Genomic DNA, 24,159 nt, shown 5'->3' with positions numbered 1-24,159 from the left:
CTGATGCGAGGGATGAATGTGAGTATAATGATACATCATAAAGCTTTTTTAAAACTTTTTTTCTTACGTTTAATAAGTCATAACAATAAACAACCACACAGAGCAACAGGCTCTAATATAATATGCAGCATTTACTCAAACATATATTCCCATCAGTTCCTACTACTACTACTACTACTACTACTACAACATAACACCCCCCATGTAGCCTACGTGTTAACTGGTCACTCAGTTACATTTCTGAATCATAATCCTCTATTTGCTGCATGCTCCCCTTCTCTCCTATGTTAGCGAACAGTGTTACTGTTAGCTCTATCCATCTTTGTATGTCTATTCCCGTCTCTGCATTTTGCGCTCTGAGTGCCTTCTCCCACACCCGTTTCAGCTGTGCACCACTTTTCCAATTTTTTCCACCATCTTATCACACTCAGTTCTCTTGTATCCTTCCACCCCATGGCTATGCTACTCTTAGTCATTATATACACACAATCTTTGAGTTTATTCAGTGGTTTATCTTTCACATTTTTCTTATAGCGACCCAGCATGCATGCCTCCGGTGTCTTGACGTCTAAATCAAGGCCTCCTTGGCTGCCTTGTCTGCCACCTTGTTCCAGAACCTCTGTATTACTGGGCATCCCCAGAACATATGTGTGAGCACAGCCTCCTCCCCTCTGCATTTGGGACACTCTTGCCTCCCGGCCCCTTTAAAGGTGGAGATAGCAGTAGGTGTGAGGTATGCTCTCTGTACTATATACATTTGTATTAGCTGTAATCTAGCGTTCCTGGATACCTTCTTGTGATACTGTTTTATTTCTCCCCATTCTTTCTCCTCAAATGTCTTCCCCAATTCCAGTTCCCATTCATTCTTGCATTTCAGTTCTGCCCGCGAGGTGCAGACTATCTATGTCTCATAGATTCTGGAGACGGTGTGTCTGCCTTCCGCCACTGTGAGCAACATATGGATGTCCTCGTTTCAATTATCCCCCTCCGCGATATTCGGCCATCTTTTGCGTAGCACACCCAGAACTGTGTTGTAGAGATAGAACTGTCCCGCTTGTATTCCAACATCCTCTCGCAACTCCTCAAATGTTTTCCACCCTCCCTCGTTCCGCAGGTCCCCCAGTGTGGCCGCCCCATACATATCCCACCTTGATTCTATAATGGCCCTGTCACCCTTCCTGCCCTCCAGCATCGCTAATATTGGTGTCTGCGGAGAGAGTGGGCCTGTTATCCCGACGACCCTACAGGCTCTGTGCCAGACTCGGATGCCCGGTTTCACTAGGTGGGGGCTCCCCTGTAGCTCCTTGGCGGATACCCATGGGAGGTCTCTCAGGTGCCTGGGCCACAATGTGGTCTGCAGCAGTGCCGTCTCTATCATAAGATCATCAGCCATCCATTTCACCACATGCTGTAGTTGGCACGCTAGGAAATACAGTTGGAAATTCAGTACCCTTAGTCATCCCTGGTCATACGGCCTTGTAGTGTGTTCAGGGCTACCCTATTCTGCCCGTCCAGCCACAGGAACCCTCTACACAACTTCTCCAGTTCCCGAAAGAATCGATTCGGAATGTCATATGGGACATTCCCAAAGCAATGCATAAGTCGCAACAGTGCCACCATTTTTAACAATTCCGCCCTCCCCATCATCGACAGGGGCAGTTTACTCCAGACTCCATTAGGCCAGTCTTGGCCTGTACTGTGTTATGTTGATACTCTCGGGAGGGGTATCATGCCACTGACTCGTAAAAGCCACTGGCGGCTTTGGAACTCTTGGCGCTGGCGGTGCCATTAAGTTGTTCCACTTTGGTTTCTTCCCTTCCTGGGTCTGCGGCCTAGTCTTTTTGTTCTGTCTCTTTAATTTCCGTATTTAGCTCTGCCTTCTTTTCCGGCTCAGCGCGTTACCACTTTTGCTACCGCTCTGTTGCTGTGCTCTTTTACGCTCGTACTCTTTGCCTTGTTTACAAGAGTATTTCTGTTTTCCCTCTTCCTGCCTGTTTTTTCCTCCGGATCCTAAGTATCCCGCTACTCGCCTTCCTGTTTGTTGTGTTGTTTCTCTGTCTGTCTTCCCTTTATCCTCCGCTTGTTCCTTGATACAGCCCTGCTGCTTCCCGCTTTCGCTTTCTGTCCTTGTTTATTTCTTCCCCTCCGCATCCCCTTTTCCACGGGTTGCGGCGTCCAGTTCACCTGAGAGTTGCCTTCTGCTACGAAGCATCCACTACGCTCCACTTACCTGAGAACTGCTTTCTGCTACGTAACATCTACGACATGCAACCCACCTGAGTAGTACCTTCCGCTACAACGCCACTGCATTCTTACCATTCAGGACATCCGTTCCACAAAGATCAGGGCCATCTTCCATCCGATCCAGGACTATTCGAGTCAAACCATCAATCCGCTGCAACAACTTACTCTGAGAGGTTTTTTTTTTAAGCGGCTGCTTTTTTCCTCTCCATTTGGTCTCTGCGGGAGAGGGGTCCTATGCTTCCCTGTTTAGCAGGGAATCAGGGTGGCTTCTTACCGCGGAAGACCGTTCCTCTTCACTAAAAAGAAGAAGTCTAAGAAGAAGCTTCACAGGCGTGAGACCTCATCGGAAGAGACAGGTGAGGAGGAAGGGGAGGTGAAAACAGATATTGCTGATATACAACCTTTCACTGCTGAGCGTGACAAGGGGTCCCGATGTATGTTAATCCCCAAGTATCGAAAGGAGGTCCTGCTCCAGGGCAGGGGCAGGTCTGGTAAGTCCTCTTCTGCCCTCTTTGCGGTGGCCACCAGCGGGAACAAACATGATTTCTTCTTATTTATTGTAATACCCGTGAACTTGCTAGAGTTGTCCAGCACCTCCAATATGTATGGCAGGTTCACCTCGAGATCTCTCACATATAGCAGCACTTCATCTGCGTACATCGATATCATGTGTCTCACCCCATCTATGTCTATGCCCACATCCCCATATTCCTGCCTAAAGTACGCTGCCATGGGCTCTGCCGCCAAGATGTATAACAACGAGGACAGTGGGCATACCCATCTAGTGCCTCTGTGTAGTTGCCATGCCACTGAGTACATACTTCCCGTCCTGACCCTAGCCATTGGTTCTGTGTATATGAAATGCACCCATCTCATAAACAATGGACCAATCCCCATCTTCAACATCGTGGCATACAACCAGTACCAATGCACTGAATCGAATGCCTTAGTAGCGTTTAAAGAGGTGACTGCACATTGTGAGGCACAATCCGCTGTGCTATAAATCACATGCTGAAGCCGTCTTAGGTTCTCCGAGATGTTTCTCCCGGGCACATACCCTGTCTGACCTGGGTGAATTTAGCATGTGTATTACCCGTCGGAGTCTTCTTGCCAAGATAGCTTTGAGGACCTTGCTATCCTGGTTTAGCAGGGACAGAGGCCTATAGGATCCGCAATCCGTGCTTACCTTATCCGGTTTAAGCAGTGGCACTACCAGGACCTCCCTAATGCTCCTAGGCAGGATGCTTTCTGCGAACGCCTCGTTATACACCTTGGCCATCAGTGGTGCCAATATATCAACATAGGCTCTGTAAAACTCACTCGGGAGTCCGTCTGTACCTGGTGCCTTCCCCATTGGCAGGGATCTAATAGTAGCCACCACCTCTTCCGGTGTTATGGGTGCCTCCAGTGACTCCGCTTGGGAACCATCTAATGTGGGTACATTTATCTGAGCAAGAACATCCTGTATGTCTTCCTCAGTACCTCCCTGGGGAGCTGCATATAATGCCTTGTAATATTCAGAGAACATCTCGTTTATCCCCACCTGCGTGCGCAGTTCCTCCAAATCTGCGTTCCTGATGAGGCAGATCGGAGTCCCGGTGGTCTTGCGCTTACACAGCCAGACCAGCGTCCACCCCGGCTTATCCCCTTGCGCATGACTCCTCTCCAGATATTTTGCATAATTAAACTTGCCAAGCCTGTCCCACTGTGCTAAGCCTGTTTGCTTCAGTGCGATGATCTCATCCAGATGTTCCTCGCTTGTCAAGGCCTCTCCCTCCTGCTTCTTCCATTCCTCCTCTGTCTTCTCCAATTCCCTCATCAGGACCTTCTGTACTCATCCTGATTCTGCTATCATCACTCCTCTGATAACCACTTTGTATGCTTCCCAGACTATGCCCACCTTTTGCATGCTGCCCCCATTTACTGTGATGGATTCCACAGTGCTTTTTGTGACATGCTTAGCAAACGCAGTATCCTGCAGCTCTGTGCTTGTCAGTTTCCACATGGGAATCAGCAGTCTTGGGGCGGACACTCTCCAGCTTGCCACCAGTGGTGAGTGATCCAATAATATTTTGTCTAGGTACTCCAACTCTGAGAATTTGAATCTGCATTCCACTACCGTGAACATATAGTCTATCCTGGTGTGCTGAGTAATGGGAATACCCCCTCGTTTCTGCATGCTCGGCCCTCCACAGGTCGTGCAGTTTGAAGTGTTCCACTAGAGAGTTCAATACCTTGGCGGGGGTGGGGAGGTGGCCGCAAGTGCTTGTTATCAGAACTATCTATAACTGGGTCCATCGTGCAGTTGAATCCCCCTCCCCAAATCAAGGTGCTGCTTCTGTATGGGCCTTATCTCGCATATAGCGATCTGAAAAACACTGTGCCGTCATGGTTTGGGGCGTAAGTATTGACAACACAACTCACAGTTTTCTAATAGCCCATGCACTATGGCCATCCTGCCCTCGTTGTCGGGTTTCGTTGTCAGCACTTTGAATGGTATGTTCGGGGCTATCCAGATAAGGATCCCTCTTGCATATGTCGAATATGTCGAGCCCACCATCACTCCTCCCCACGCACTCTCCGGGTTCTTTTGCTTCTGCCCATCTTAGTGTGTTTCCTGTAATAGCGCTATCCCAACCTTATTTTTCCAAATATACATGCTCACTCTCGTGCGTTTCACGTAGTTGTTAAGGCCCCTGACGGTGGTCAGTCAAAATCTCGAAAACAAAATATCGAAAAAAAAAATCTCGAATACAAAAGGCCAAAAAAAAAAAATATCGAATTTTTTATTTATTTATTTATATATGTTTTTGGGGTCAGGTAAGTAAAAAAAGGGGTAAAATAAAAAAAAATGAAAAAAAGGGGGGTTGGGGGGGAACCCCCCCCCATTTTGGAAAAAAACACATTGAAAGAAAAATTCGATATTTTTTTTTTCGGCCTTTTGTATTCGAGATTATTTTTTTTGAGATTTTGTTTTCGAGATTTTGACTATAAACCGCCCCTGACATTCCAAGTCATAATTCTAATCGTATTTGCCATCATAGCTCATGTCTGAGGTGTTAGTGTGGCCGCCAGCCTGCGGCCAGCCTTAGTAGGAGTTTGATGCAGTCTACAAGTAATATTAGTAGGCTCCCCATTATTGTCCCACCCCCTCCCTCGCATCACACACATAACCCACTGCAAACCGATCTCGTCCTGCTATGCCTTGCATGCTGGGATAACCCTGTTTCTGCTCCATTCAACATGGTCGCTAGACTAGTTTCCTGGTGCCCTACGGGCGGGCCCTATACAGTGGCCCTCAACTACCTAAGAGGATGTGTAGGGTCTGCGTTAGCGGTCCCTCTACCGGGTTTCCGCAGTGCTCTATCCTGCTCCCACCATTTTAACTTATCATATCTAGCCATAACATTCATTTGTCCCCTTAAATAGCATTGTTATGCTCCACATCATTTCTGAGCTACTCAGTTCTTGTACTATGACGATGACCCACACCCCGTTCATCGTCGTTGTCCAGCTCCTTGGCTTGTCTCCGGCTCGTCCGGCAACTGTGTCCTGTCCATTCATACTTGTGTTTCCTCCAGAGATTCGAAGAAGAGGGACTTGCCAAAATTGAATCAATTTCAATCTTCTAGGGTATATCAGCATATACTTAAGTCCTGCTTTCTGTAGTCTGGCTTTCATGGTGATGAACTGTGCTCTCCGCCGGCTTCTGAACATGAAACGTGCAGTCAGGAGACACTGCTATCTTTGCAGAGTCTCTTTGTATCATTCTCCCTGCTCTGGAGAAAGCCTGTATCTTTTCTCGATCTTTATAGTTGAGTACGTTGGCTATCACTGGCCTGGGCGGAGTCCCCAGGGGCGGCCTTCTAATGAGGGAGCGATGCGCTCTTTCTATTGTAAACCCCTGAGAGAGTTCTCCTGCCCCAATTTCTTGTAGCAGTAGGTTTTCCACATAGGTGTTGGGGTCCGCTCCTTCAATCCCTTCTGCTAGGCCAATGATCCTTATGTTGTTCCTTCAAGCTCGTCCCTCCACTTCCTCCGCTCTGTCTTCCAGCAGCTTCACTTTTTGCTTGAGGACATCTACATCTTTCTTCATCTGCACCCTGACTTCCGTGTTTTCTTTCACTTGCTCCTCTAGCTTACTTATGCAGTCCGCAATTGCACAGACATCCTGGTGCAGAAGTGCCACATCGATTGCCACAGCATCTATCTTGCCCTCGAACGTGGTTTGCAGTACTGTGATTTCCTCCAAGATCTGCAGGTTTCCTGTTTCTGTGTTGTCTGGGGTTGGTTGCTGCTCCTTCATTTTGTCATCATCATTTTCTCGCCAAGGTGTTTGGCGTGATGCAAATGTTTCAAGCATGGTTTGCTTATTCATTGCTTTGCCACCTTTAGTCATCAGTCTCCTCCTGGGATCTGTATGATTCACACTTTCACGGTGCTCTGTGGAATCGCCTTTCGCAAGGATCCTCAGGGTCGGGTCATTCGATGTCCCGCTAGGCGTTTGACTCGATTATGGCTTGAAGTCTTGCCCTGGGTAGGTACCTCAATGTTGTTTCCTTGCGATGAGGCGTTTCCTTGGTGGACATTCAATATAGGGCTGGCCACTCACGTGTTGGGTTGTGTTCTGTCCCAGGGGCCTCCACCTCCCTACGACTTCAGTGACTTTGACATGCGTGTCAGCACTCACGGCGTTCCGACTTGCCTGCTAAAGCTGAGCCCTAAGGGTCAGCGTTCTTCCCGCTGCAAGGGCCCAGGACGCCACCTCCAGGCCGTGGTACAGTGCCACCCTCTGTCATGCCCTATGTCCGGCGCTGCTGCTCGTCAGCCCTTCTGTGGCTTCTCATCTGCCTTAGCCTCTTGCACCACCAATTAGGGAGGGTGCCTCCCAGCAACCCTACCTCACCCTACTGCAATGCGCAGTCTTTCTTCAGCTATCCCCCCTGTGGTTGTGGCTGTATGGGGGACTTGTCTCCCATGCCTCATGCGCTGTGTTGGGCTCCTCCGTCTTTGCTGCTGCCTCTGGGTCCACTCCGTATCCTCCCCTGGCTGCACGTTGTCCTGGGGTGCTCAGGTCGAGCACGCACCTGCTGGCACCCTTCTTTTAAGGACGCTATCTCTTGTTTCGGGTGGCCACAGCCAGCACCAGTCCAAAAGGCCAGGACTCTGCACCCCGGCTGCCACTGCCTCCCCTGCAGTAGTAACTCTGATGTCTGTGCCAGTTTATCTCCCTGAGCCTCCGCCTCGCACAGGCTATGTTATTTATATGCTGGCCCAGCCACCATGCCGGGCCCTGAGTATATGCTGGGGGGCCACAGGACCTTATACAGTCTCAGGGAGTGGCAGGGGGGGAGCCCTTGTCACGACCCTCGCCCAAAACCCCCTCTGGTAAACCCAATGGCCAGGTGGAGTCAGGACTCGGGCCTCTAGAGCCTGGCATCCTCTTCAAAAGCCCTCATGGCGCCAGGCTCATACACCATGAAAAACAATGTGCTTGGCAACTACTTTATTGTATTGTCAGCCAACATGGAGGCATCCACATAGCTTGGTTCATAAGAACCAAGCTATGCGGTCTAGTGTTTTGGGTGTGGCAGCCTAGGGACTACTTTACCTGGACTATTTTGTTGGGGCTATTTAAACCACACCCGAGCAAGACAACACGCTTTGCGTTACTTTGCAGCTTGCAACGTGAAGCTCACCATGTCCAGCTATTCCCTCAGACCTCAGAGAAGCAGAACCTGCAAGGAGACAAAAGGAACATCTTTAGCAGCAGCATTTTACCTGCAGTCTTCATCTTTAAACACTTGCAGCAACTGAGAACAGCTTCCTCGAATCTGCACGCCTCCTGGACAGAACGACCTGAAAGAGGAAGATAGAGGCAACATTAAAGAAAGCAGTAGAGACATTTACAAATTACGAACTGCTCAAAAGGCTTACCTGGCTGGTCGCCTCTCGGCTGGCACCACTCCGGACATTCCACTCGTGCTTAAGAACACCGCAACCTACAAGGAAGGAAAACACAGGTTAGCAAAGGCAAGACTTTGCAGCGCTGCGCATAGCGCTTACTTACCGCATCATAGTGCTCTTAATGCGCCATCATTTACCAGCAGGGCTCAACCAAGCCAGTTCGCCATGCTAAAGCTCCGCATACCTAAGGGAGAAAAAAAGAGACATTTATTTTTTTCATAACAACATTTTATTGAGTTTTACAAAAGAGCATTGCAGTAAGCATAACAGCAATGATAGAGCAGCAATCGGTGGGTGTGATAGAGCGATAATGTCTCTCCAGGGGGACCGGAGAGGGAAGGACCAGTGTGATAGGGTAAGCATTGATGTCCATTGTCTGTTCTCGGCCGCCGAGTGGACAGCAGGGTGATATGGAGCTACGGTGTGAGGATACGTTTCAGTAAAGTGGGCTGCTTTGAAGCCATCTGGTCAGTGGAGGGCGTCTGGTGAGAGCCGGGAATTTAGCAGCGTAGTCCATAAATGGGTCCCATATATTTAGTGCTCTACTCAGAGAGCCTGCTCGGATCGCGGTGATTTTTTCGGCCACTGCTATGTGCCAGCATTTCGCCCACCAGAGTGCCACAGACGGGCCTTCCTTATTTTTCCAAACCCGGGCCAGTGCTATTTTTGCTGTTAGGAGTAGATGTGTGCATAGCCTGGGGATTTGGCCCGAGATTGGGAATGCTCCATCACCTGTGTTGCCCAGCAAGATGATTCCGGGGTCCCATAGAATGGAAAGACCCGTGATCTCCATAATGTGTTTGATTACTTCTCTCCAGTATGCTTCTGCCTTCAGACATGCCCATACCAGGTGGAATAGTGAGCCGATAGATGGGCACCCTCGCCAGCAGGTTCCTGGAATGTTTGGGTTGGCCTTATTGATTTGTGCTGGGGTTGTGTAGTACCTTTAGCATAGTTTTTAGCCCCCTTCTCTGTTTGTGATGCATTGTGAACTTTTCCGCAGCCTGGCCCAAATTTTCCCCCATTCCTCTACTTCAATTTCTTTACCCAGGTCTTTTTCCCATTCAAGCATATATCTTTCCTTTTTAGATGGGTCTGCCCTATCGAGGAGACGGTACAGGGTCGAAATCCTGCCTTTGCTTGTGGGGGTCGATAAGGTTAATTCTAAAGCTGTTAAGTCTCTGGAGCATTTCTCCCTACTTACTCTGTGGGACATCCAGTGGCGTATTTGTGCATAGTGGAATCTTTCCCCTTCGTCGATCCCGAATTTTGCTTTACACCTTTCAAATGAGATGGGTGCGTCTGATTCCAGGAAGTCACTGGTTTTTCGTAGGCCGCCTTCGATCCATGGTTGAAAACACTGCGGTGACAGGACTGGAGAGAATTCGGGGTTATTCCACATAGGAGTTAGGGGGACCAATGGACCGCGGATACCCCACTTTCGAGCTGCTTCTTTCCAGCAGCGGACCATTGTCAGCGTTGCCAGCAGGGGACCGCTGTTTGTTTGTGATTTCATGGATGGAAGATGTGGGAGATCTGAGGGCGATGCTGGACTCCAGTATTCTTCGAGTTGTGCCCATTTCAGGGTCTCCGAATCCTGGGCCCATGTGAAAGCATGAGACAGTTGCGCTGCTAGTGTGTATCTAGCTAGATCTGGTATCCCCAATCCTCCCTGTGGTATCCCCCTCGGCATTATCCGTTTGGCAATACGAGGTTTTTTCCCCCCCAGACGAAAGCTTGGATTTGCTTTTGTAAGGCTGCCAGGGCAGGGCCAGGAATATTGACTGGGAGTGCTGTACATTGGTGGCTGTGATTCTGCCAAACCAGGATATTTCCTGGAGTTTCCACCTTTTGAGATCCTTCTGGAGATCACTCATTATTTGTGGGAAGTTGCTTGAGTACAAGCGCCGTGGGTCACTAGGAATGTGAACCCCGAGGTAGTCAATTGGACCAGTCGACCATGGGATCGGCATTAAAGGGCTGAGAGTGTTTTTTTCTTGCTTGGAGAGATTAACCGCCAGGGCTGTGGATTTAGACAGGTTTACCGTGTATCCCGACAGGGTTCCAAATTCTGAGATCTCCGTCCACAGGGCCTCAAAGGACGTTGCTAGGTTTGTAGCTGTTATTAGGACATCATCCGCATATAGTGCTATTTTATACTCGTGACCTCCCACGGATAACCCACTTATATTGGCATTTTGCCTGATTCGCGCAGCAAAAGGCTCCATGGATAGGGCGAAAATTAGGGGAGAGAGTGGACACCCCTGCCTAGTCCCTCTGGAAATGTGAATTTTGCTGGATCTAGTGCCATTGACCCGTAGCTGTGTGGTAGGAGATTGATAATTTGCCATTACCCTTGTGATAAAATTAGGGCCAAATCCCAGATGCTTCAGGATTGCCTGGATATACCCCCAGTCGACCAGGTCAAAGGCTTTGTGTGCATCTAAGGATATGGCTGCCATTTCCTACCTTTAGTTTATGGGCGCTTTCGATGGTGTTAATTGTCCTTCTGATGTTGTCATGGGTCCCTTTTCCAGGGATAAAGCCTGTTTGATCTTGATCAATTAAGGTTGGTAGGGTCGGTCCCAGTCTATTGGCAAGGACTTTTGCAAAGATCTTCCCGTCATTGTTCAATAGCGATATAGGCCTGTAGGAAGCGGCTAGTTCGGGGTCTTTTCCAGGTTTGTGTAGCAGGACTGTGAGAGACTCTGCCATTGAATCCGTTATTGATTTTGAGGTGGAAAGGAGTTGAACAAGACCGTCATTTGAGGAGCTAGTTTTCTGGCAAATTTTTTGTAAAAGTTTGCGGATAATCCGTCAGGGCCCGGGGCTGCGGTTTTAAGAGATTTACAGGCCGATTCATGGAATTCCTCACAAAAGTGTTGCACGTGGCTGGCGCACAGCGTGCCCGTGCGAATGTCTGCGCCAGCCGTTTGCGATAAAATCAATTTCCACGCACAGCGTATTCATGGATTCCCGCCTCCAAAAGCAGACGTGGCGCAGAGTGGCGCAGCGACCCTGCAGCACCGCCAGTTACGCCCCCAAGAACGCCCTTGCGCAAGGAAAAGCCATCAAGATCGCAAAACCATCGCAAAGGGCCGTGCCAACCCTGTACCAGTTTACCGGTCTGGCAAACAGCAAACGTAAAGCGGGGAACGCATATTACTGGGTTTCGGGAACACGCGTGCGCTAGATGTTTCACACGCGATCTGGCCTGGGGGAGCGTGTGCGTGTATTTCAGGGGTGCGCGAGAAGTACAATACGCGAATGGCCTGGGTGTGTGTATTTCAGGGGTGCGCGAGAAGTCCCACACGCGAATGGCCTGGGCGCGTGTATTTCAGGGGTGCGCGAGAAGTTCCACACGCGATTGGCCTGGGCGCGTGTAGTCCAGAGGTGCGCGAGAAGTTCCACACGCGATCGGGCCTAGGGGAGCGTGTGCGTGTATTTCAGGGGTGCGTGAGAAGTTCCACACGCGATTGGCCTGGGCGCGTGTAGTTCAGAGGTGCGCGAGAAGTTCCACACGCGATCGGGCCTGGGGGAGCGTGTGCGTGTATTTCAGAGGTGCGCGAGAAGTTCCACATGCGATCGGGCCTGGGGGAGCGGGGTACGTGTATTTCAGGGGTGCGTGAGAAGTTCCACACGTGATTGGGCTGGGTGCGGGTATTCTAGGGCTGTGAGGGAAGTTTTACATGCTCGCCTACAACACGTATTCATGGAAACGAACGTGGCCAATCCGGAAACATGTACGCCAGCAGGAAGTAGGGGTACGTCCACCCACACAGCATAAAAGTGCACGCAAACAACAAACAAGCTCAGACGCCAGGATGAACATACCGTTCCTAGCAGCAGTGGCCGTGGGATACCGCAGGAGGAGGGGGAGGATAGTCCGGCCCAGAATTTTTACACCCAGAACCAGCCTTTTTGGGATGCCTGATGACCATGTGTATGGGAGGTACAGGTTTCCACCTCACATAATACTCGCCCTGGTCAGTGAGTGGGAGGATGACCTCACATCAACCACCCTGTGCTCCCAAGCACTCAGCCCCCTGGAGAAGGTCCTTAATGTACTGCTCTTCCTGGCCACTGGATCATTTCAGCGGACAAGTGCCACAGTGGGGGGGGTTGTCACATGCCACGCAGTCATGCTGCCTACACCAGGTCTTGGCCATCATCACTTCACGCCCATCAGTCCGCAGGCACATATACCTGCCCAGAACACCTGCAGAAAGGCAGGCTGTTGCCCAGGATTTCTACAGGGTGGCACAATTCCCCAAAGTGCTAGGTGCCATTGATTGCACCCATGTGGCTCTACGTCCCCCCAGGGCAACTGAGCACATCTATAGAAACCGCAAGCACTGGCATTCCATCAACGCCCAGGTAGTATGTGATGCCAAGGAAATCATCACCTCAGTATACGCCAACTATCCAGGCTCCACCCACGACAGTTTCATCTACAGAATGTCTACCCTAAACCGGGACATAGAAGCTGGGCGGTATGGCGATACATGGCTGCTCGGTGAGTATAAATGCCACTGCGCATGCATGCATGTCAGATACTGAGTAATGTCACAACCCCACTGATGATAACATCACCACCTCCCCAGGGGACAGTGCCTACCCTCTCAGCACCCACATGATGACGCCAATTCGGAACACCACCACGCCACCCCAGGTAAGATACAACACAGCCCACATTGCAACCCGGGGCATCGTGGAGCGCACATTCGGAGTGCTCAAGTCACGCTTCCGCTCCCTTGACCGTTCTGGCGGGCAGCTGTTATACGCTCCCCCAGTAGTGTGCAGGATCATAGTGGCAGCATGTGTCCTGCATAACGTTGCAACACGCCGGGGCCTGGCCGTGGACATGGTGGTGCCCCCACATCCCCAACCACATGCATGCCCACTGCGCATGGGAGGGGAAAGGGCACGGGGTGAGGCAGCCCGTACGCAGCTCGTGGCTAATTACTTCACATAAAATCACACCCCTGTGGAGTGCACACAGCCCTGGCACATACCAGCTGACAATCAATGATGATTGTAACTGACAATTATGATGTGTCAATGGACAGTCAACTGTCACAACCATACCAGCCTGAGATTGTACATCTGGAAGTGTTCCATTGTGTGCTTCCCTACCTACACAAACACCACCAATGCTGTGTTCAAAAGACACACTTCTATGCTGCTAAAATCATTACCCCCTTGCAAGACACAACATGACAACAGTGCCATGTCACCCAAGCCCTCCCCAGCACCGCCACCCAACACACCATGGCATGACATGCCATGTGAGAGCAAACAAAGTCATCCCCCAAACATGACACGTGTCACAAAGTACAGTGTCCCTAATGGAAACTGGCCACACACAATATGCCCACATAAATGTAGAAACAACAACACACATGACCAAATACTTACCACAATACAATCGACATAGCATAAACATGACAGTACTAAGGCAAAGGATACGTAGTCTTACAACATGAGAATGCCAGCACATCCACCACCTTCAATTGTACAGTGTTGTTGCCACGCACATCTGGAAGTGCACTGCTCACAACATGAACTCCATCTCCAAAGTGGACGGCCTTGTGAAGACATGAGGAATGAACCTGCAAATTAGGAGGGAGAAATGGATGCACAAGCACACATCAATACACCATACAGTGCACAATACAACAACAATATGCACTAGGAATGTATACACAGTATTGACTACAGACCGCCCACACAGCTCATGGGAGTCCAACGTCACTGTGTAATTCACTGTCACTTGGGCACACCCTTTGCAAGCCCATGGAAACGGGAAGCAGGAGGCCTGTGTGTCTCACGAACCCAAGCATCTAACCCAAACTCAGGACAAGCCTGCATGTGCCCAGCCGGAATACAGTGGATGCCCACGGGAGCCACACAAGGCAACACACTGCAACAAAAAATCAAAAATCAAAAATGGCCATGTGTGGGCCAGGGGGGTGGGGGAGGCCACCTAGGAGGTCTGAGGACAGGGTGCCCACCAAAAGGCCAGGACTCTGCACCCCGGCTGCCACTGCCTCCCCTGCAGTAGTAACTCTGATGTCTGTGCCAGTTTATCTCCCTGAGCCTTCGCCTCGCACAGGCTATGTTATTTATATGCTGGCCCAGCCACCATGCCGGGCCCTGAGTATATGCTGGGGGGCCACAGGACCTTATATAGTCTCAGGGAGTGGCAGGGGGGGAGCCCTTGTCACGACCCTCGCCCAAAACCCCCTCTGGTAAACCCAATGGCCAGGTGGAGTCAGGACTCGGGCCTCTAGAGCCTGGCATCCTCTTCAAAAGCCCTCATGGCGCCAGGCTCATACACCATGAAAAACAATGTGCTTGGCAACTACTTTATTGTATTGTCAGCCAACATGGAGGCATCCACATAGCTTGGTTCATAAGAACCAAGCTATGCGGTCTAGTGTTTTGGGTGTGGCAGCCTAGGGACTACTTTACCTGGACTATTTTGTTGGGGCTATTTAAACCACACCCGAGCAAGACAACACGCTTTGCGTTACTTTGCAGCTTGCAACGTGAAGCTCACCATGTCCAGCTATTCCCTCAGACCTCAGAGAAGCAGAACCTGCAAGGAGACAAAAGGAACATCTTTAGCAGCAGCATTTTACCTGCAGTCTTCATCTTTAAACACTTGCAGCAACTGAGAACAGCTTCCTCGAATCTGCACGCCTCCTGGACAGAACGACCTGAAAGAGGAAGATAGAGGCAACATTAAAGAAAGCAGTAGAGACATTTACAAATTACGAACTGCTCAAAAGGCTTACCTGGCTGGTCGCCTCTCGGCTGGCACCACTCCGGACATTCCACTCGTGCTTAAGAACACCGCAACCTACAAGGAAGGAAAACACAGGTTAGCAAAGGCAAGACTTTGCAGCGCTGCGCATAGCGCTTACTTACCGCATCATAGTGCTCTTAATGTGCCATCATTTACCAGCAGGGCTCAACCAAGCCAGTTCGCCATGCTAAAGCTCCGCATACCTAAGGGAGAAAAAAAGAGACATTTATTTTTTTCATAACAACATTTTATTGAGTTTTACAAAAGAGCATTGCAGTAAGCATAACAGCAATGATAGAGCAGCAATCGGTGGGTGTGATAGAGCGATAATGTCTCTCCAGGGGGACCGGAGAGGGAAGGACCAGTGTGATAGGGTAAGCATTGATGTCCATTGTCTGTTCTCGGCCGCCGAGTGGACAGCAGGGTGATATGGAGCTACGGTGTGAGGATACGTTTCAGTAAAGTGGGCTGCTTTGAAGCCATCTGGTCAGTGGAGGGCGTCTGGTGAGAGCCGGGAATTTAGCAGCGTAGTCCATAAATGGGTCCCATATATTTAGTGCTCTACTCAGAGAGCCTGCTCGGATCGCGGTGATTTTTTCGGCCACTGCTATGTGCCAGCATTTCGCCCACCAGAGTGCCACAGACGGGCCTTCCTTATTTTTCCAAACCCGAGCCAGTGCTATTTTTGCTGTTAGGAGTAGATGTGTGCATAGCCTGGGGATTTGGCCCGAGATTGGGAATGCTCCATCACCTGTGTTGCCCAGCAAGATGATTCCGGGGTCCCATAGAATGGAAAGACCCGTGATCTCCATAATGTGTTTGATTACTTCTCTCCAGTATGCTTCTGCCTTCAGACATGCCCATACCAGGTGGAATAGTGAGCCGATAGATGGGCACCCTCGCCAGCAGGTTCCTGGAATGTTTGGGTTGGCCTTATTGATTTGTGCTGGGGTTGTGTAGTACCTTTAGCATAGTTTTTAGCCCCCTTCTCTGTTTGTGATGCATTGTGAACTTTTCCGCAGCCTGGCCCAAATTTTCCCCCATTCCTCTACTTCAATTTCTTTACCCAGGTCTTTTTCCCATTCAAGCATATATCTTTCCTTTTTAGATGGGTCTGCCCTATCGAGGAAACGGTACAGGGTCGAAATCCTGCCTTTGCTTGTGGGGGTCGATAAGGTTAATTCTAAAGCTGTTAAGTCTCTGGAGCATTTCTCCCTACTTACTCTGTGGGACATCCAGTGGCGTATTTGTGCATAGTGGAATCTTTCCCCTTCGTCGATCCCGAATTTTGCTTTACACCTTTCAAATGAGATGGGTGCGTCTGATTCCAGGAAGTCACTGGTTTTTCGTAGGCCGCCTTCGATCCATGGTTAAAAACACTGCGGTGACAGGACTGGAGAGAATTCGGGGTTATTCCACATAGGAGTTAGGGGGACCAATGGACCGCGGATACCCCACTTTCGAGCTGCTTCTTTCCAGCAGCGGACCATTGTCAGCGTTGCCAGCAGGGGACCGCTGTTTGTTTGTGATTTCATGGATGGAAGATGTGGGAGATCTGGGGGCGATGCTGGACTCCAGTATTCTTCGAGTTGTGCCCATTTCAGGGTCTCCGAATCCTGGGCCCATGTGAAAGCATGAGACAGTTGCGCTGCTAGTGTGTATCTAGCTAGATCTGGTATCCCCAATCCTCCCTGTGGTATCCCCCTCGGCATTATCCGTTTGGCAATACAAGGTTTTTTCTCCCCCCAGACGAAAGCTTGGATTTGCTTTTGTAAGGCTGCCAGGGCAGGGCCAGGAATATTGACTGGGAGTGCTGTACATTGGTACAACCATCTGGGGATCAGATTCATCTTGATGGCTGTGATTCTGCCAAACCAGGATATTTCCTGGAGTTTCCACCTTTTGAGATCCTTCTGGAGATCACTCATTATTTGTGGGAAGTTGCTTGAGTACAAGCGCCGTGGGTCACTAGGAATGTGAACCCCGAGGTAGTCAATTGGACCAGTCGACCATGGGATCGGCATTAAAGGGCTGAGAGTGTTTTTTTCTTGCTTGGAGAGATTAACCGCCAGGGCTGTGGATTTAGACAGGTTTACCGTGTATCCCGACAGGGTTCCAAATTCTGAGATCTCCGTCCACAGGGCCTCAAAGGACGTTGCTAGGTTTGTAGCTGTTATTAGGACATCATCCGCATATAGTGCTATTTTATACTCGTGACCTCCCACGGATAACCCACTTATATTGGCATTTTGCCTGATTCGCGCAGCAAAAGGCTCCATGGATAGGGCGAAAATTAGGGGAGAGAGTGGACACCCCTGCCTAGTACCTCTGGAAATGTGAATTTTGCTGGATCTAGTGCCATTGACCCGTAGCTGTGTGGTAGGAGATTGATAATTTGCCATTACCCTTGTGATAAAATTAGGGCCAAATCCCAGATGCTTCAGGATTGCCTGGATATACCCCCAGTCGACCAGGTCAAAGGCTTTGTGTGCCTCTAAGGATATGGCTGCCATTTCCTACCTTTAGTTTATGGGCGCTTTCGATGGTGTTAATTGTCCTTCTGATGTTGTCATGGGTCCCTTTTCCAGGGATAAAGCCTGTTTGATCTTGATCAATTAAGGTTGGTAGGGTCGGTCCCAGTCTATTGGCAAGGACTTTTGCAAAGATCTTCCCGTCATTGTTCAATAGCGATATAGGCCTGTAGGAAGCGGCTAGTTCGGGGTCTTTTCCAGGTTTGTGTAGCAGGACTGTGAGAGACTCTGCCATTGAATCCGTTATTGATTTTGAGGTGGAAAGGAGTTGAACAAGACCGTCATTTGAGGAGCTAGTTTTCTGGCAAAATTTTTTGTAAAAGTTTGCGGATAAACCGTCAGGGCCCGGGGCTGCGGTTTTAAGAGATTTACAGGCCGATTCATGGAATTCCTCACAAAAGTGTTGCACGTGGCTGGCGCACAGCGTGCCCGTGCGAATGTCTGCGCCAGCCGTTTGCGATAAAATCAATTTTCCACGCACAGCGTATTCATGGATTCCCGCCTCCAAAAGCAGACGTGGCGCAGAGTGGCGCAGCGTGTATTTCAGAGGTGCGCGAGAAGTTCCACATGCGATCGGGCCTGGGGGAGCGGGGTACGTGTATTTCAGGGGTGCGTGAGAAGTTCCACACGTGATTGGGCTGGGTGCGGGTATTCTAGGGCTGCGAGGGAAGTTTTACATGCTCGCCTACAACACGTATTCATGGAAACGAACGTGGCCAATCCGGAAACATGTACGCCAGCAGGAAGTAGGGGTACGTCCACCCACACAGCATAAAAGTGCACGCAAACAACAAACAAGCTCAGACGCCAGGATGAACATACCGTTCCTAGCAGCAGTGGCCGTGGGATACCGCAGGAGGAGGGGGAGGATAGTCCGGCCCAGAATTTTTACACCCAGAACCAGCCTTTTTGGGATGCCTGATGACCATGTGTATGGGAGGTACAGGTTTCCACCTCACATAATACTCGCCCTGGTCAGTGAGTGGGAGGATGACCTCACATCAACCACCCTGTGCTCCCAAGCACTCAGCCCCCTGGAGAAGGTCCTTAATGTACTGCTCTTCCTGGCCACTGGATCATTTCAGCGGACAAGTGCCACAGTGGGGGGGTTGTCACATGCCACGCAGTCATGCTGCCTACACCAGGTCTTGGCCATCATCACTTCACGCCCATCAGTCCGCAGGCACATATACCTGCCCAGAACACCTGCAGAAAGGCAGGCTGTTGCCCAGGATTTCTACAGGGTGGCACAATTCCCCAAAGTGCTAGGTGCCATTGATTGCACCCATGTGGCTCTACGTCCCCCCAGGGCAACTGAGCACATCTATAGAAACCGCAAGCACTGGCATTCCATCAACGCCCAGGTAGTATGTGATGCCAAGGAAATCATCACCTCAGTATACGCCAACTATCCAGGCTCCACCCACGACAGTTTCATCTACAGAATGTCTACCCTAAACCGGGACATAGAAGCTGGGCGGTATGGCGATACATGGCTGCTCGGTGAGTATAAATGCCACTGCGCATGCATGCATGTCAGATACTGAGTAATGTCACAACCCCACTGATGATAACATCACCACCTCCCCAGGGGACAGTGCCTACCTGTAGTGATACACGAAACTGCAACCTTGCCAATCAGGGCCTTAGATGACAGCATTAGCCGCTGAAAGCCAATAGTGTATTCAAGGTATGTGCTAAAAATGCTGACAGTAGTCTGTTGTAGCACTTCCATTATGCAGTAGTGAGCTACAAGGGATATGCAGGCCTAGTATGAAATAGGTCAAATTAAGCATTGTTGATAGACAGGCAGGGAGGGCCCCCAGCTATGTAGCTAATAGGTTTTTGGAGTGTTTGGAACATCATGGCACCTATATAGCACTTAGATAGCCAGTCTTAAGCGCTATAAACACTAAGCTATGAGTGCATGCCTTTTAGAGCTTGCAGATGGGGTTAATACATCCCTGCTTCCCTTAGAATATTCAGCCTCACTAACGGTAGCCCTGGCTCCAAGCTAATCTTCCTTTTCTCTGGGAAGGTACTGATAAGACATTCCTCAGCCAGCGCAGATGGGAACCAAGGGAGGGGGTAGGAGCGAGCAGGGAGCATCTCAGAGAGAGCTGGGTTTTTTCCATGAGCCAGTTGCACAGGGAAAGTTCTGGAACTGTGCGTCATGGTGACTGACAGCAAGAGATTATAAAATATCCATGCACACATGGATCAGGGGGAGATCGCCTGTGGACTTGATTCGTGTACAGTCAGGTGCCCGGAATTGGCTCTCACGGTGTCCTCCAGCCTTGTTTTTCTATGAGCGGGGCTTGTTTTACAGCTAGCTTATGAAAAACCCAGGTCTCCCAGGGCTGATTAAGGGACGTAAGACTGTGTTTCTCTATGTTTCTCTATATTTCTCTATGTTTCTCTATGTTTATCTAAGTTCCATGTTTCACTATATTTTGCATTGCTCTTTGTTTTATGCTTTGTAATATTCTCTAACTTGAATCCCAAATGTATATGAAATTCACTGCTTAGAATAAATATGCTAAAAACTTTGAGGGTGTCATTTGTCACTAGCATGAGATCACTGCTCAGCACAATAGAACCTGTATTTTGGGCTGAATTGGGTATTTTTGCTCTCAAAGGGCTGGCCCCGAGGAAGATTTCGCCCATATCAAGACATTTGGTGGCAGCTTTGTGGGATTTGTGAAGAGCAGTGCCATGCTGACATGACAAATGGTGTGAGAGAACACAGTGTAGAGTGGGGAGCAGGCTGTCGCATTTCCTTGATGGTCTCACTGCAGCTCTGAGACTTCAAAAGGCAGCAATGTTGTGTCGGCTTGCCGTGGCCGATAGCTTGTGTGGTTAAGACTCCCTTCAGTAAATCAGTCGTGACTGACTTATTGCATGGGATTGGTGCCAGGGAGTACAAGGCAATAAACGAGCGGGAAATGGCTTTGTTTAAAGCACTCCGATGAATGGTTAAGAAAGATGTATGCTCAATTAGAAAAAGAATTTTATCATGTGGTTTCCCAAGTTTAAAGTTGTAATTTGGAATGCATAATGAGACGGAGTTCTCATCTCTATTCTGTCATGAGGGCAGGAAAAAAAAAAATAATTGCAGGGATTTGACATGCAAATTGTGAATAGTGATTTAACCATTGACTCAGCCCCAGTGTGCTAGCGAGTGGGGGCTGTAATGTTCGGAGGCGAAGGTTCGTCTTTTTTTGATATATGCTTTTGAAGGGTTGGCATTCCTGAATAATGAGGAAGGGGAATGAGCCATGCTTAGGAGAATGAGTAACATCTGTGCTGAGAGTCTAAAGAGTTTTTTCTTTCTTTTGGCAACTGTAAAATTCCATGTGCTAATGGTGGCAAATTCTGTTTAAAGGAAACACACTAAAATGGTTATATTGCATTTTAGGCTGTGCCATGCTTATATTGGGTGAGAGACTCACTTAAAAAGGAAAGTGAGTGAATGTTATTTGGATTTTCGATTTTTGTGTACTGATTTGAAATTGCAGAACCAGTTTGCAATGGTTTGGGGGGAAAAACAATTTATATTTTTCTAAATTGCCCATGGAGTATTTTTGACTGTCCCCATGCTATGCCATGGATTTGTGCTGTTGCCTTATAAGTGATGTATGATTTGGAAATAGTGTCCTGTTGACTGTGATACATAGGGAAAAATGTTGTTGACACATTAAACAGCCCACAAGCAATAGAGTGTGGGTTGTTCTTGCAGAAAAAAAAACGTGCAGGGAGCTGCACTAAACATTGGCATTTTTATTTTTTAAATGCACTGAACTGAGTGGTTATAGTTTGGCAATGGTACAACAGAATGAAACATCTGTGTGTGATAAGATAGCACAAAGATTTAATGGGTTGCGAGTTCTCTTGAAAGATCGCACATTACAAGAAAAGTGCCGCTTTTGAAAACAAGAGTCTTGCTGTGTGTGCAGAGCTTGTGCCTTGAAGCTGTCTTGGGCGAGGTGCAGGAAGGCAAACAAAAGCAGAAACAGTACAAGAAAGAGTTAATCTGGATGAACTGTCTGAAACGAGTGAAGCCGCCACAGTATAAGAGTTATAGGCAAAAGAGATAAGCTGCGTGCTCATGGCGCTGCCAGGTGCACACGAAAGATAAACATGCCTGCATTCCTGAGGAAGGGGGAGCAAAAACAGAGAGCTGTTCAAAAAGTAAAGAATTTGCCCAGTAAACTGTGGTACGGAGCAAAGGCTTCATGCAGGATGGCAGACGGGCACATCACATCTGAACATTTACCTATGCATCTGTGAATGGGCCAAGAAAAGACAGCTGCCCATTCCAACAGACATTACTGTGCAAACCGCATTCCCATGTGATGTGATGTGAAGTGAAGTAAAACGCTATTGCTGTGCAAGCTGCATTCCAATGCTCCATGTGATGTGAACTGAAGTAAAGCGCTGTGCACTGGAGAAGAAACCTCTAGGCGCTTTGAGAAGAGAAAATACACATCTGGCAAACTGCAAGCTACATTGCCAGGGATGGAGTAACTGACAAAGACATTATGGCATTCCAGATGGAAGCAAAACTGACAAAAGTGCTTAGCCGTTTTGCAAGAGACAACATGCAGAGCGGGGCTTTGAAGTACAACATGAACACTGCACATTAGCCATGATCCAGAAGCCACACGGCTTAGTGCAAGAATGAATGATTTGTTGAAGCAACAAAAGAAACTAACTTAGACTATCGCACTCAAAGGGGTGGTTCAAAAACAGCAAACGCCCTTTGAAAAAATGACAAGTGAAAAAACCAGAGGCTTGAAAAGACACTGCTAAGAAAAGAAAGATAAATAAACAAAGCTGCTCGTACAACTGCAAGCGGTATTGGACTGAAAGACTTTACCTTTGAAAAATGGAGTGATGCCAGCAGGGCAACCTAAACCAAGATCATGGGACACTGGAAGCAAGTTGGCGCCTGGCATTTGTGATCGCTTTGGTGAAAAAAAAAAAAAAAAAAAAAAAAAAAGCATTGTGCGACCTGGGTACTTACTATATGGCTTTGTAAAAGCACAGATCAGTCTGAGGTACCATTGACCAGCTATGATTGCATTGCACAAATGAGTTTGTGATTAAGCAGTTACACCCCGTATGGTTGAGTGTAAATAAGCCCCCAGAAACATGCAGAAAGGTGATAAATAATTGCAGTAGCAATGACAAAGTGTGTAGTTACCTGATGAGACTTTTTGAAGATGGGGGTGGTATTATGGGAAGGGGTGGATAACGCTGATATTGAAGTTTTGATGACATCCTAACATTTCTGTTTGTATTTTGCCTAGGCAAAGCACGACAAGACATTTCATAATATCAGAAATTAATATGCAGTTTGTGGGTGACACTGATCAAAGAAGGGTCAGACGCATTCTCAGAGAAAGCGAGCCACTGCGACATGCTATTTCAACTTTAACGTGCCCTGCACCGCACTCAATGCTGTAACCTGCGAATAGTGTCCAACAGAGTAATAACTTTTGCTGAACTGGCACGATGCAGACTTGGCTAATTATCAAGTATTTGATGCTACACATTTAAATGACATGTTTTGCCCTTTCTTGTTTAAAGGACTATGGACAATGAATTGTGGACTGTAACATCAGGCACCACATACAGCTGTGTGACACAGCAATTGAATGCTAACACATTGAAAAATGGTTTTTAAATGCACTGTTGAGATGAATCTGAAAAAACCAAATGGTTTTACTCTTCCAACTGAATGGCTTTAACCAGAGATGTTTTGTTTTTTGAAAAAAAAAAAAAAATAAAAATATTCTACATTGCACGTAGGCAGGAGAATGATTTATGAACTGTTGGGGCAGCAGAATTATGCAAGCAGGAGTGTAATCTATTTTGAGATAAGATGAGTGCGCACATCAAAGTCACCTGTGCGTAGGTTAATATTCTTAATTGAAGTAATGCTGCCAAGTGTATGAGCTATAATTTGAAATGGTAATCTTTGAAACACTGGATACTTTTACAGCCAGCTTAAGGCAGGTAAATGAAACCATGACTGACTTGATGTTTGATTTTATGACACAGAGTGTGACACGGTTTTTGTTAAACCAACCAGTTTCATGTTTTTGTGGGGACAGCTGTCTCCAGCACACTAATGCAAAGAGTCACCTTTTGATTGTAGACATTTGGAATAATTCTTTGGAAAAGCGCTACAAATGAGTATCCACATGGAATTGCTAGTGTATTGGCCAGGCACATTGTCAGGCATCTTTTGTCACTGAATGGATACCATTTGTTTAATTTGTCTAATGTGATGTTTTTCTGACCAAGAACTGCAGCGAGTGTTCTCGCCAAGATTTTATGGACTATAACTTGACTAAATGAATTTGTTTAATGTAATGAAACAGCCACTGCCGGATAGTAGTATGGTGTTTGTGGCTAAAGTTATTATTGTATATGGTAGATATCCCACTTGAAGAAGGGTATTCTCCAAGTCACAGAAGGTAGACACTGTGAACCTGTTAGATTTTCCAGTAGTAAGACAACATGTAAATTGTAGACTGGTAATGCACACCTTCATTATTACAGTGCTACACTTAGACATAGATTTATCATGAGGCAATG

The sequence above is a fragment of the Ambystoma mexicanum genome, chromosome 5q (assembly GCF_040938575.1).
Source record: "Ambystoma mexicanum isolate Mex_15411 chromosome 5q, UKY_AmexF1_1, whole genome shotgun sequence".
Classification (NCBI taxonomy): domain Eukaryota; kingdom Metazoa; phylum Chordata; class Amphibia; order Caudata; family Ambystomatidae; genus Ambystoma; species Ambystoma mexicanum.
The sequence above is the reverse complement of the archived record's forward strand: the minus strand, read 5'-3'. Positions refer to the sequence as shown.